Here is a 10,875-nt window from a genome sequence, read left to right as displayed (position 1 = left end):
ACAACTTTTCATAATAATAATACTCTTGATCGAAATTCATATTTTTAATACTCATTAGATTGACATAATTTTATATTTTTGTTTTTGTTGGAGTAAAACTGCTAAGTTGCGTTTTATGGGTGTTAATTTATGTTTCTACTCATCAAGGAGTGTGATTTGATGTTTATTTGACTATTTTGAGTGTCGCTTTAGTTTACAACATAAAATCGATTAGATGGTATGCCGAGCGTAATTCAATCTACTTCAAAGAAAAAATTAGGAAGGAACAACAAAATGTAATATATTTTTGATGGAGTAAGTTCAACATATCAGGACGGGAATAATTATTTTTTCAATAATAACACAATATTTGATTTTTGAGATTTCTCTAGCTGTTCATGAAATGATTAAAATTGTATATAAAAAATGATTATCTCATTTAAAATAAATATTTCCTATTTACCAAACCTTCGGTTTGGCGCCCCTTTGGGGTTACGCCCGCGTGCGCCGCCCGCGTTGCACGCCCGGTTACGCCCTGACCATTACTAATATGAATTTTTCTAATGAGGAACTGATTAATAAGATTTTTCTGCTAGTAGAGTGTAACAAAAATGTGCTATTAGCAATAAGAATTTTTCATCAGAAATTTCCTGATAGACGACCATCAAAAAGAGAAACGTTTGAAAATATACTAGAACGGTTTCAACGAACTGGACAGTTATATTATGATAAATACGAATGAACAAAAACTATTGTAAATGAAGAAAACAGGAATTAAATGTAATCCTTAGTTTCACTGAGGATCTGCATATTAGTACAACCGTTCTTCCAATCTAAGTATCTAGTCTATTGAAACCGTTTTAGTATACTTTCAAAAGTTTCTCTTCTTGGTTGTCGTCTATCAGGAAAATGCTGATGATAAATTTTTATTGCAAGTAGCTCATTTTTGTTATACTCTCCTAGCACAAAGAGATTCTAATCAGTTCCTCATGAGAAAAATTCATATTCGTAATAGTAACAAATCAACAACTGGAACTATATAAATAGTATAATGTCAAATGTTTAAGCAAATTTTGTGTCATAGCCAACTAGAGAGAATTTTGTATGTTTGATTAATATTTTACGCACCAACAACCTTAACTACGAATGTATTTGGATATCTAATCCAATATTAATAAATTAAGGATCAGGCTAGATTATTATGTCTTTTTTCGAAAAATTATTTCTGACTGGATATTTTCACGGCCACCTAATACAATTTCACGTAACTTTTGTTGCAATTAATGTTTGGCTTAAAGAAACATGAATAACTTACAACTTGAAGCACTTAGGTATAGGGAATGCTTAAGAAATAAAAAGTACCATACAATAGCATTTCATTACAATACAATACTAAAATACAGGGTGTTCTATTTAAGAAAACTCAGAAAATACTCATTCCGAGTTTCCACCCACCCTGTATACTAAAATTAAACAGTTCGCAGTACTGTTAATAACAATAGTAGACTATATTAAAAATCGTTTGAAAATAAATAGAAAATCTGATATCAAATCACTACAATTCTACAGGGTGTAAATATTGCTACGAAATTAACAAAAAACATAATTATCTTTTAAACTACCTCGTATACTATTACAAAACCCTATATTTTAAGAAAGGAAACATTAAGGAGAATCCAAAAATGTAAAAATATACATTATATTTCATTTAAAAAAACATAAGTTTGTGCCACCCTGTCAATACGGAAGCCTCTGTATATTTGAAAATATTTTTAAATTATGGTCTTATCTATTCCCCATGTTTTACCTAAATAACTTTTTTCGTATATCTTACGACACATGAGTAATCACACTAATGCCCCACCATGTATATAAGCTTCATTACCCCCCCCCCCCCCGTCCCCGTCCCGCATGAAACTGGTAAGTTTCCCAAACGACTCACAAAAATAAAAATATTTATGGACCAGTGGCGGTTTCTCCATAAGTGCACATGTGCACGTGAACCCCCAAAATTATTTTCACACCAACATTCATATATGTAAGATTTATCATTCTATAAATAATATTTTAATCTAACTATACAGTAATTGAAATTCGAAATAACAGATCCAAGGAGTTTATAAGTATCTAATAGGTAACTTTTAATTATTTTTATTCTATGTCAAAGGAGAAACTTCACGGATGCGAGGCCTTAGACAGAACCCCTCGTTCACCGCTCTTAGGGTGGTTCCTATTCCAATGACTTTTCATACAACTCACCACCCGCCCTGCTACCCGCTATAGCCCACAAGTTTAGATGGCCACAAGAGCACAAGTTGGATGTGATCTTATGGTGTTTCAACGTGCACGGCCCACGTCACGTACATTTAAATTTTGCTTTCGTTAAGTTCGAATTTCGGAACAATATTAAGAATGGAAGGATTTGTGGATGTAAATGTTAGCGTGGAATATTCAAAATCAATTAAATTTTCTTCATTATATTTAGAAGAAAAATTAAAAATGCCGAAACCAAATTTGTTAATTAAGAATGTACCAAAGTGCAAAGGTCGGGATTATAAATGATTATTTAAAATGGAGATTTGTGTAAAAACTTACAAATTGTGTAGGTGTGAAGCACGTATTTGGAGAAGAGGAAGCATAATGAATAAAATAGAAGATACGATTTTAACTATCCGGCGCAGTCCACTTAACTAAATTTTTGATTAAAAATAATTTACAAGACGATTTTTCTGAAATAATTTGAATTCTTTAGGTACCTACTTGTTACCATGCCAGTGACAACTGCAGAAACAGAACGATGTCTCTCTGCATTGAAACGTATCAAAATTTTCCTTAGAATAGCTATGGGCAAGGATCGATTAACTGCACTCTGCATTGCACAATGTTTTCAATTAAAAAAAAAATGATTCAATGATTTTACTGAATTTGTTTGTGAATAATTTATCTAAAAAAAAGGTGACTGACTTTCGTTACAAAACTTGCTTGTAACATTTAAACACTAAATTATAATTTTAAGTCAATAAAATACATTATTTATTGTAATTTTTAATAAGGTCCTTTGATTTTTACAATTTGACGACACTCAAAAAATTTTATCTACGGAAATAGGGTCTCAAGGTCTTTTTATAACTTAATATTATGTGTGCACCCCCAATATTTTACACCAGGCGCCGCCACTTTATGGTCTTATCTATTCCCTATGTTTTACCTAAATAACTTTTTTCGTATCTCTTAAGACACATGAGTAATCACACTAATGCCCCACCATGTATATAAGCTTCATTACTTATATAATTTTTTTTGAAAATTTTGCCTGTCCACTTATGACACCCCCCCCCCCCCCCCACATAGAACTGTCAAGTTTCCCAAACAACTCACAAATAAAAATATTTATGGACAACACTCCTTTTATCGACAAATCGCCTTGCATACCAACACAAACACAAAACCATCCTGCTCTCATATTACATAAAATACGATAGGTACACCTACTTTCGCTGAAATTTTTTCAACGGTGGACGGCGAGTTTTGTGTTGTGAATTGAATTGAAAGTACCTATTACTCCGGTCAAGTTACACATCCGAGGTTACAAAAATTACCAGACAGCTGAAAATTAGCAGGATTGTTCAAAATACCATCATAATTGAAATCTAAAAAGTTCTTATAAATTCAACCCGAGCAAAAAAATTTACGCGGGGTCAAAGGTCACCAAATATGGATTTTTAGCTATTTTCAGCGAAACGGTAAGTTTTATCATAAAATTTGTTCTAACAAAAAATGTAGATTAGATACTAACTTATCAAAAAAAAAAATGTTTCAATCCTTTCTTTTTAAGAGCCACCTAACCGTTTTTGAGAAATAACGATTCAAAAATAGTCTAGTAATTATTAGAAGCCCTGTAAATAAATTGATTGTGTTAAGGTCTTCTCTGGTGTATTTTTGCCTTAGTCTCTGAATCGAATGCGACCAGTCGCGATTACTCAAAATATGTTCTTATTTTGTTAATAACTAAATAATTGTTTATTCGCCGAAAAGCTCGAAATAATGCAATATCTACAGCAAGTTTGTAGTCTTTTTCATAGTATTTTTATACGCTAAATCGATTGCCACTAGTTGTGACAGCTCAAACCACGTTCCGACTTTGTTATTAATAAATTATTGCAAAAATAACGGTTTATAGTACCTACGCTTACTCACGGTTTACGGTTTTTGCTCTAAATTAAAAAAAAAACACTTGGATTGACATGCAATTTGGCATACACGTAGCTAATATGTCAAACAAAACAAGTGATATTGTGCCGATGTGTGCTTTTACCCTGGGCGTGTTTCACCCCTTTTCGCGGGGATAAAAGGAACCTTTAAAATAAGTCCGGAAGTGGACTGATTAATCCTAAGCAACTTTTGCTCAATACAGTTTTTTCACTAAGTCAATACTTTTCGAGTTATTTGCGAATGAGTATGTTCATTTTTTTAACAAAAAACCCACAGACGGTTTTTCGCAAATAGCTCAAAAAGTAAGTATTTAAAAAAATTTCTTAGCAAAAATATAGACTATAAAAAAAGTGAAAAAAATGGTGTATGTGTGAGGTCGTAGACCCAGTAGAAGCGGAGTTGTAGCTAATTAACCACAGGTTCATATTCGTCAAACTCCAAATCGAATATTTCAACATAAAATAACCAAAAAATGAAGCACTTTTTGAGGAAAACTTATTTTAATTTTTTTTAAAGCTTTAAAAGAACTTTATTCTTGTTTTTTGAAAAAGTATCTAGTATCAAAAATAAGCAAGTTACGCTCAAAATAAAGTTGGTTCTTTTTTTTTTGGTAAAAAAACGGGAAAATCACCCCCTAATTAGCATCTCAAATGAAATTAATCGTTACCGCTTCACAAGTTGCTTTAATTATGTTGTATTTATATGATCCTGTAAGTTTCATCAGTTCGAAAGTGCTTATAAATCCACCAAAAACGTGTTTTTTTTTGTTGAAAAATGAACATAATATTCACTAGCAATAACTAATAAAAGTTGCTTAGAACTAATCAGTTTATCCACTTCCGGACTTATTTTAAAGGTTTCTTTTTTCACCCCCGAAAAGTGGTGAAACTCACCCTCAGGGCAAAAGCACGCATCGGCACAATATCACTTGTTTTGTTTGAGATGTTAGCTACGTGTATGCCAAATTTTATGTCAATCGAAATGGCTTTTAAAATTTAGAGCAGAAACCGTGAGTAAACGTGCTATAAACCGTTATGTTTGCAATAATTTATTAATAACAAAGTCGGAACGTGGTTTAAGCTACCACGACTAGTGGCTATCGATTTAGCGTATAAAAATACTATGAAAAAGACTACAAACTTGCTGTAGATTGTAGATAGCGCATTATTTCGAGCTATTCGACGAATAAACAATTATTTTGTTATTAACAAAATAAGAACATATTTTGAGTAATCGTGACTAGTCGCATTCGATTCAGCGACCAAAAATACACCAGAGAAGACCTTAGCACTATCGATTTATTTACAGGGCTTCTAATGATACCTGAAAAATACCTAATTTTACCATAATTTATTGATAACGATTAAACGCACCATATTTGGGCTTCCAGACCACTTTTATTGGATTCAGCGACCCAAAAAACCTATAATACCACCATCAAATCACGGCGAGCTAGAATTTCCCACGGGACCCCCTATGTTGCGACTAGACTAAAAGTTGTAACCGTCATAATATGCACATGTTGCATATGTTATAGTCAAAGCCCGAATTTCAGGCACTCCTAGGTTTGACTAGGCAATCCTCAGGTCTGACTGACGGTCTTAGTCAAAGCCCGAAATAAATTACGGTTTCGGCCTTTGACTAGTCAAACCTAGGAGAGACTAAGTTGGTCAGGCAAAGGTCGAAATTTAGTTTTATGAAATCGGAGTTTGACTAGTCAAACCCCGATCAACTATTAAAATGTCGTAATTTGTTAGATTATGTTTATATTATCAAAACGTCATTTTTTAATTTTAATGTTTATTATTTTTATATTTTCGTAATTAAAATAAAATAAATAGTGTTTATTCTCACATGTTGAGGCATTATGGCATTTAGAGTTGCACAATACGTTAGATCCTTTTTACACTTACATAATTTTGAAGAGCATTTCTTATTGCAGTATCATTTTATAAAGCCTTGTCCTCCAAATTTAGAATCTTTTGTACTTATTTTTTTTCGAAACATCTTCGAAATTAAGAAAATTCTCTTTGCATTCTCTTATTTGATTTCTTGAACAAAGAATGTTTATTGTTCGGTATTTAGTACCACCTCTATATACACCGCCAATTGTTTAAGCTCTTATAATACCCAAAATATTTAGAGCATCTCCTTTGGCAATATCGAAGCAGGGAATAGGTATTGTTACACAGACAGAAAAGATTAAAATAAATATAGGAAAGGCGATTGAAGGTCTTCATGGCCAGGCTATTGCTATGAAACAATTAAGTGAAAAAAAAAATTCTTCCAATTACGATCTGAAAAACTGTAACAATACCTATCCCCAGCTTTGAAAGAGCCAAAGGAGATGCTCGAAATATTTTGAGTATCACACAAGATAAAACTTGTTTCAAGAAATCAAATAAGAGAATTCAAAGAGAATTTTCTTAATTTCGAAGATGTTCCAGACATTAAGCTGTCTCTAAGAGAAATGAGTACAAAAGATTCTAAATTTGGAGGACAAGGCTTTATAAAATGCTACTGCAATAAGAAATGCTCTTCAAAAGTGTAAAATGTCTAACGTATTGTGCAACTCTAAATGCCATAATGCCTCAACATGTGAGAATAACAGTTATTTATGAAACAGTTGCTGATGTATGCTTTTTGCAAACGCAGGCGATGTTTAGAGCACGAGCGACAACGGAGCGAGTGATGTACATCGCGTAAGTTCGCAAAAAGTACTTCACGCACAGTTTCATACAATATTTTGTCTACGATAAACATAAAAAAATGTAACTCTTCGTCACTGGAATTCATTTCTATTCTACAATTTTTAGAACTTTGACATTTAAAAATTATAATTTCTTTCAAACCACAAAACTGTCAAAATTCTTGTTGTAATTTATTGCTCATTATATCATCACCATGACAACGCGAAAGTTAAGGATATTTGATTATATGAAAGTGTGTCAAAAACAGTGCGAAAAAGTAAATCTCATTTAAAATACATTGTTACTTCACGCACACTTTAAACCCTTCACGCACTGCTATCTATAATGTCAGTTTTCACAAACTAAAAACTTATACATAATATGACATAGAGTAGATAAACACTATTTTTTTAATTTTGATTACGATAATATAAAAATATTAAACATTAAATTTAAAAAATGACGTTTTATTAATCCTAATCTAACAAATTACGACATTTTAGAAGCTGATCGGGGTTTGACTAGTCAAACCCCGATTTCATAAAATTAAATTTCGACCTTTGCCTGACCAACTTAGTCTCTCCTAGGTTTGACTAGTCAAAGGCCGAAACTGTAACTTTATTTCGGGCTTTGACTAAGATCGCCAGTCAGACCTGAGGATTGCCTAGTCAAACCTAGGAGTGCCTGAAATTCGGGCTTTGACTATAACACATACACCGTTGAGGTAGTGTACTTAGGGTGTTTTTTAACGTGGTTTCCTCAGTAGGTCTATTCCACGGATCTGTTATGATTCTGTTTAATTTGAAGCTATTGAATAATTGATATTGGCAAGGGTTAAAAATGATAAAAGTTATAAAAAGCGGTATAAATTAAAAAAAAGGGAATTTATCCAACAGGTTCATAATTTTCTAATACTTCTGCTTCCTCTTCTCCTTGTTCTTCTTCTTCACCTTTTAGTTCTTCTTCTTTTTCTTGTTCTTCTTCTTCTTGTTCATCCTGGGTGCAAGTAAATTGCCCCACTAATGACACATCGCATGGCTCCTCGATAGAAGCAAATGAATCCTCAATTGTTGGCGATTCAACATTGGAGCACGACCAGTATTGACAATTAGTACATACCACCGAACAAAACAGTCCAAATTTTTACAGCCACATTTAGCGTTATATCCCTTTTTACAGTTGCTTATGTTTATCTCTGCTGTCACTAGTCTGTGTTGGGTACCGAGTTCGGCTTCGTTCTCTGTTTTTATATTTTGTATCGTTAGGTCTGCGTCTCGAGGATATAGGTACTATGTAATCAATTATGCTTCTCGCATTTCTTTCTTCTGCTACGTATGTATATTTTTCGTTTCTCGGTTGATACCAGAAATAATTACCTATTAACAAGTCATTTATTTGGCAGAAACTTATCATTCTTCTACCATTCCTATTTATCGTCTTTTCTCCATACCTTCCCAAGCAGCCTAATGCCATATTTTCGTCATTTCTGAAATGAATCCTCAATTGTTGGCGATGCAACATTGGAGCACGACCAGTATTGACAATTAGGTAGTACATGCCACCGAACAAAACAGTTCAACTTTTTTACAGCCACATTTAGCGTTATATTCTTTTTTACAGTTGCAAAAAAATGTGTTCAGGAGTTTTTCCGGCGCAGGTGGGAGTAAAGTTTGAATTGATTCTAATGAACTGTCGACTAATTTCTTTTAGATTCAGCTAATAACCAAGCCACACTTGAACTTGGTAATATACCTGAAAAATATGTTGATGAGCAGACGCCGAGGTTGGAGGAAGACAAGATAACTGCACTTGTTTTTTATTTCGAATATTTTTAAAGAAACATGCATATCGAAACTTATCTAAGCACGTAGTGTTTTTAGGCGCTCCATACATAGACAAAAGAAAGCTAATTCCGTTAGAAATAACTTCTTGTGGAGTTAAATTAGTTTTTTTAAAAAGTAAATCAGCACATTCAAGTAAATCTTGTTTTTCAAACTTTTAAAAACAGTCGTTTTACCTTTCCTAAAAATGCAGATGTCGTATTACAGCCAGTTATTGCGTGTAGAAATATTATATGATTTTGACACTTTGCAAAAGTAGATACATTTTTCGATGAATATATTATCGATTGGTGTTGAGCTTTTCCAGGTTTAAAAAAATAGATTTTTCGAGTATAGTTCGAGCAGTGAGTAATTCGAGCAAGTCTACATCTTCACCTACAACAACAGTTGTATTTGTTAAATTGAGTTGCTCTACGGCTGTTTCAATTATCATTACGTCAGCATCATTATTAGCATGTTTTACCAATATATTTTCAGCACTAAACTTTTCTTTCAGCATTGAAATGAACCGAGATTTGTTGTGAGTATTTGCAAGAAATTTCTGTTGACTAGTAGACACTGTCATGGATTGATCAAATAAAATATTAGAAAATCAAGATGTTGCTGAAGTTCTACGACGTTGTTCTGCAGCTTTAATATTTCTTGTAAAAACATTATAGCCATAAAATACGACAGTAACGCTGGGACCATAATGGTATTTATCTAAGATAACGTTGAATGTTTCTTCGCTATTATCCCACACAATGCGATGTAATAGATATTCTCCAATACTTCCTTCCTATCCTCCTTTACCTTCTGAAAACAATCGTAAATGGCAGACTTTTGTATTTTACGCATTCCAATGTCGTCAAACAATTATAAAGGGTAAAGAGCCAATTCATAGCCAAAAAATTCTTCAATTTCATCTTGAAATACCGCAGTAATACTCATTCGTTGGAGCAATAATACAGGGTCAACAGGTACTATTTTATCGTGAACTTTTATGGTGCTATTCATAGCTAAAAGGGGGACTACATTGTCAGCGCGTTTTAATTTAATATTGTTAAATGTGTCAAGCCCAATTTCACGAGCTTTATAACAATTAATTGTACTATCACCAACGACACCACTTGCAATAGATACAATTTTGTCAACCTCTGGAAAAGGATCATGAGTGAAGAATATACGTGTTGTAGTGTACTATAATACAGGTACTGGGCAGACCGCAAGTACTGGGTACTGGGTAGACTGCAAGCTGTATAGTAGAAACTAGTGATGTAACGAATGTCATTTTTTGAACATTCGCGAATACGAATGCGAATCCGAATATCTGCTACCGACATTCGCGGATGCGAATGGGAATACCTATTCAGTTTTTTTAAATTTGTTTTTATTTTTGTAATGTTTTCTAAATTTATAATGAGAAGTTAATTGACATCTAATAGTGTAAATAAATCTGAGTCTTAAGGCTTAAGGAATCTTAAGGCTTAATAAAAAGACCAAATAGGTAATAAAATAAAGACTGATAATGTGATTATTCGAAGTTAAGTTACCTTTCCTTAATAAAAAAAAAGATGAGAAGTGAATATATTTTGATTTTATTAACCTAAAATTATCTTCAAATTATTTTTTTTCTAATATTCATATTCGCAAAACATTTGCACAAATTTTGCGAATACGAATGCGAATGCTGATATTCAAAAATATGCGAATATTCGCGAATGCGAATACGAATATTCGTTACATCACTAGTAGAAACGCACCAATAGACCGCATACTATAGTAGCTCCTACGACCCTAGCCACACAGACAATTGAATATAGAATAATAAAATGTGTTTACTTGTATTCCAGCTTCAGTGATGTAAATATGTATATGTTACCGCCAAACCCGTGACCCGTCAAAATAGCCCGGTCAAAACAGCCCCGTCAAAAAAGCCCCGTCAAAATAGCCCGAAAACAAAATCTTCTTCTTCTTCTTCAGCCTGTGTTCGTCCACTGCTGGACATAGGCCTCTTCCATTTGCTTCCATCGATTTCTACTCTTGGCAATTCTCATCCACTGTTTGCCCGCGACTTGTTTGATATCATCTGCCCACCTCTTCTGCGGTCTGCCTACTCCTCGCCTGTTCTCTCTTGGTCTCCAGTTTGTTAGTCTCTGTGTCCATTTTTCGGG

At 33.3% G+C, this 10,875-nt stretch overlaps 1 protein-coding gene across 3 annotated transcripts in view; it reads left to right on the top strand.

Moving 5' to 3' along the window:
• Positions 1–3,442: 3,442 nt before the first annotated feature.
• LOC114328846 (uronyl 2-sulfotransferase-like) overlaps positions 3,443–10,875 on the top strand; it is a 113,377-nt gene continuing 105,944 nt past the window's right edge. Inside the window, exon 1 of one of the 3 annotated variants that reach the window (XM_028277803.1) lies at positions 3,443–3,461. The gene's annotated coding sequence lies outside the window, so the exon portion shown is untranslated. Of the gene's footprint in view, positions 3,462–3,498; positions 3,531–3,697; positions 3,723–10,875 lie in introns of those variants that run through there. The other 2 variants (XM_028277801.2, XM_050645848.1) reach the window with 2 other exon arrangements.

Source organism: Diabrotica virgifera, chromosome 3 (genome assembly GCF_917563875.1).
Source record: "Diabrotica virgifera virgifera chromosome 3, PGI_DIABVI_V3a".
NCBI lineage: Eukaryota > Metazoa > Arthropoda > Insecta > Coleoptera > Chrysomelidae > Diabrotica > Diabrotica virgifera.
Note: the sequence above shows the minus strand (reverse complement) of the source record. Positions and strands in the feature narration are given on the sequence as shown.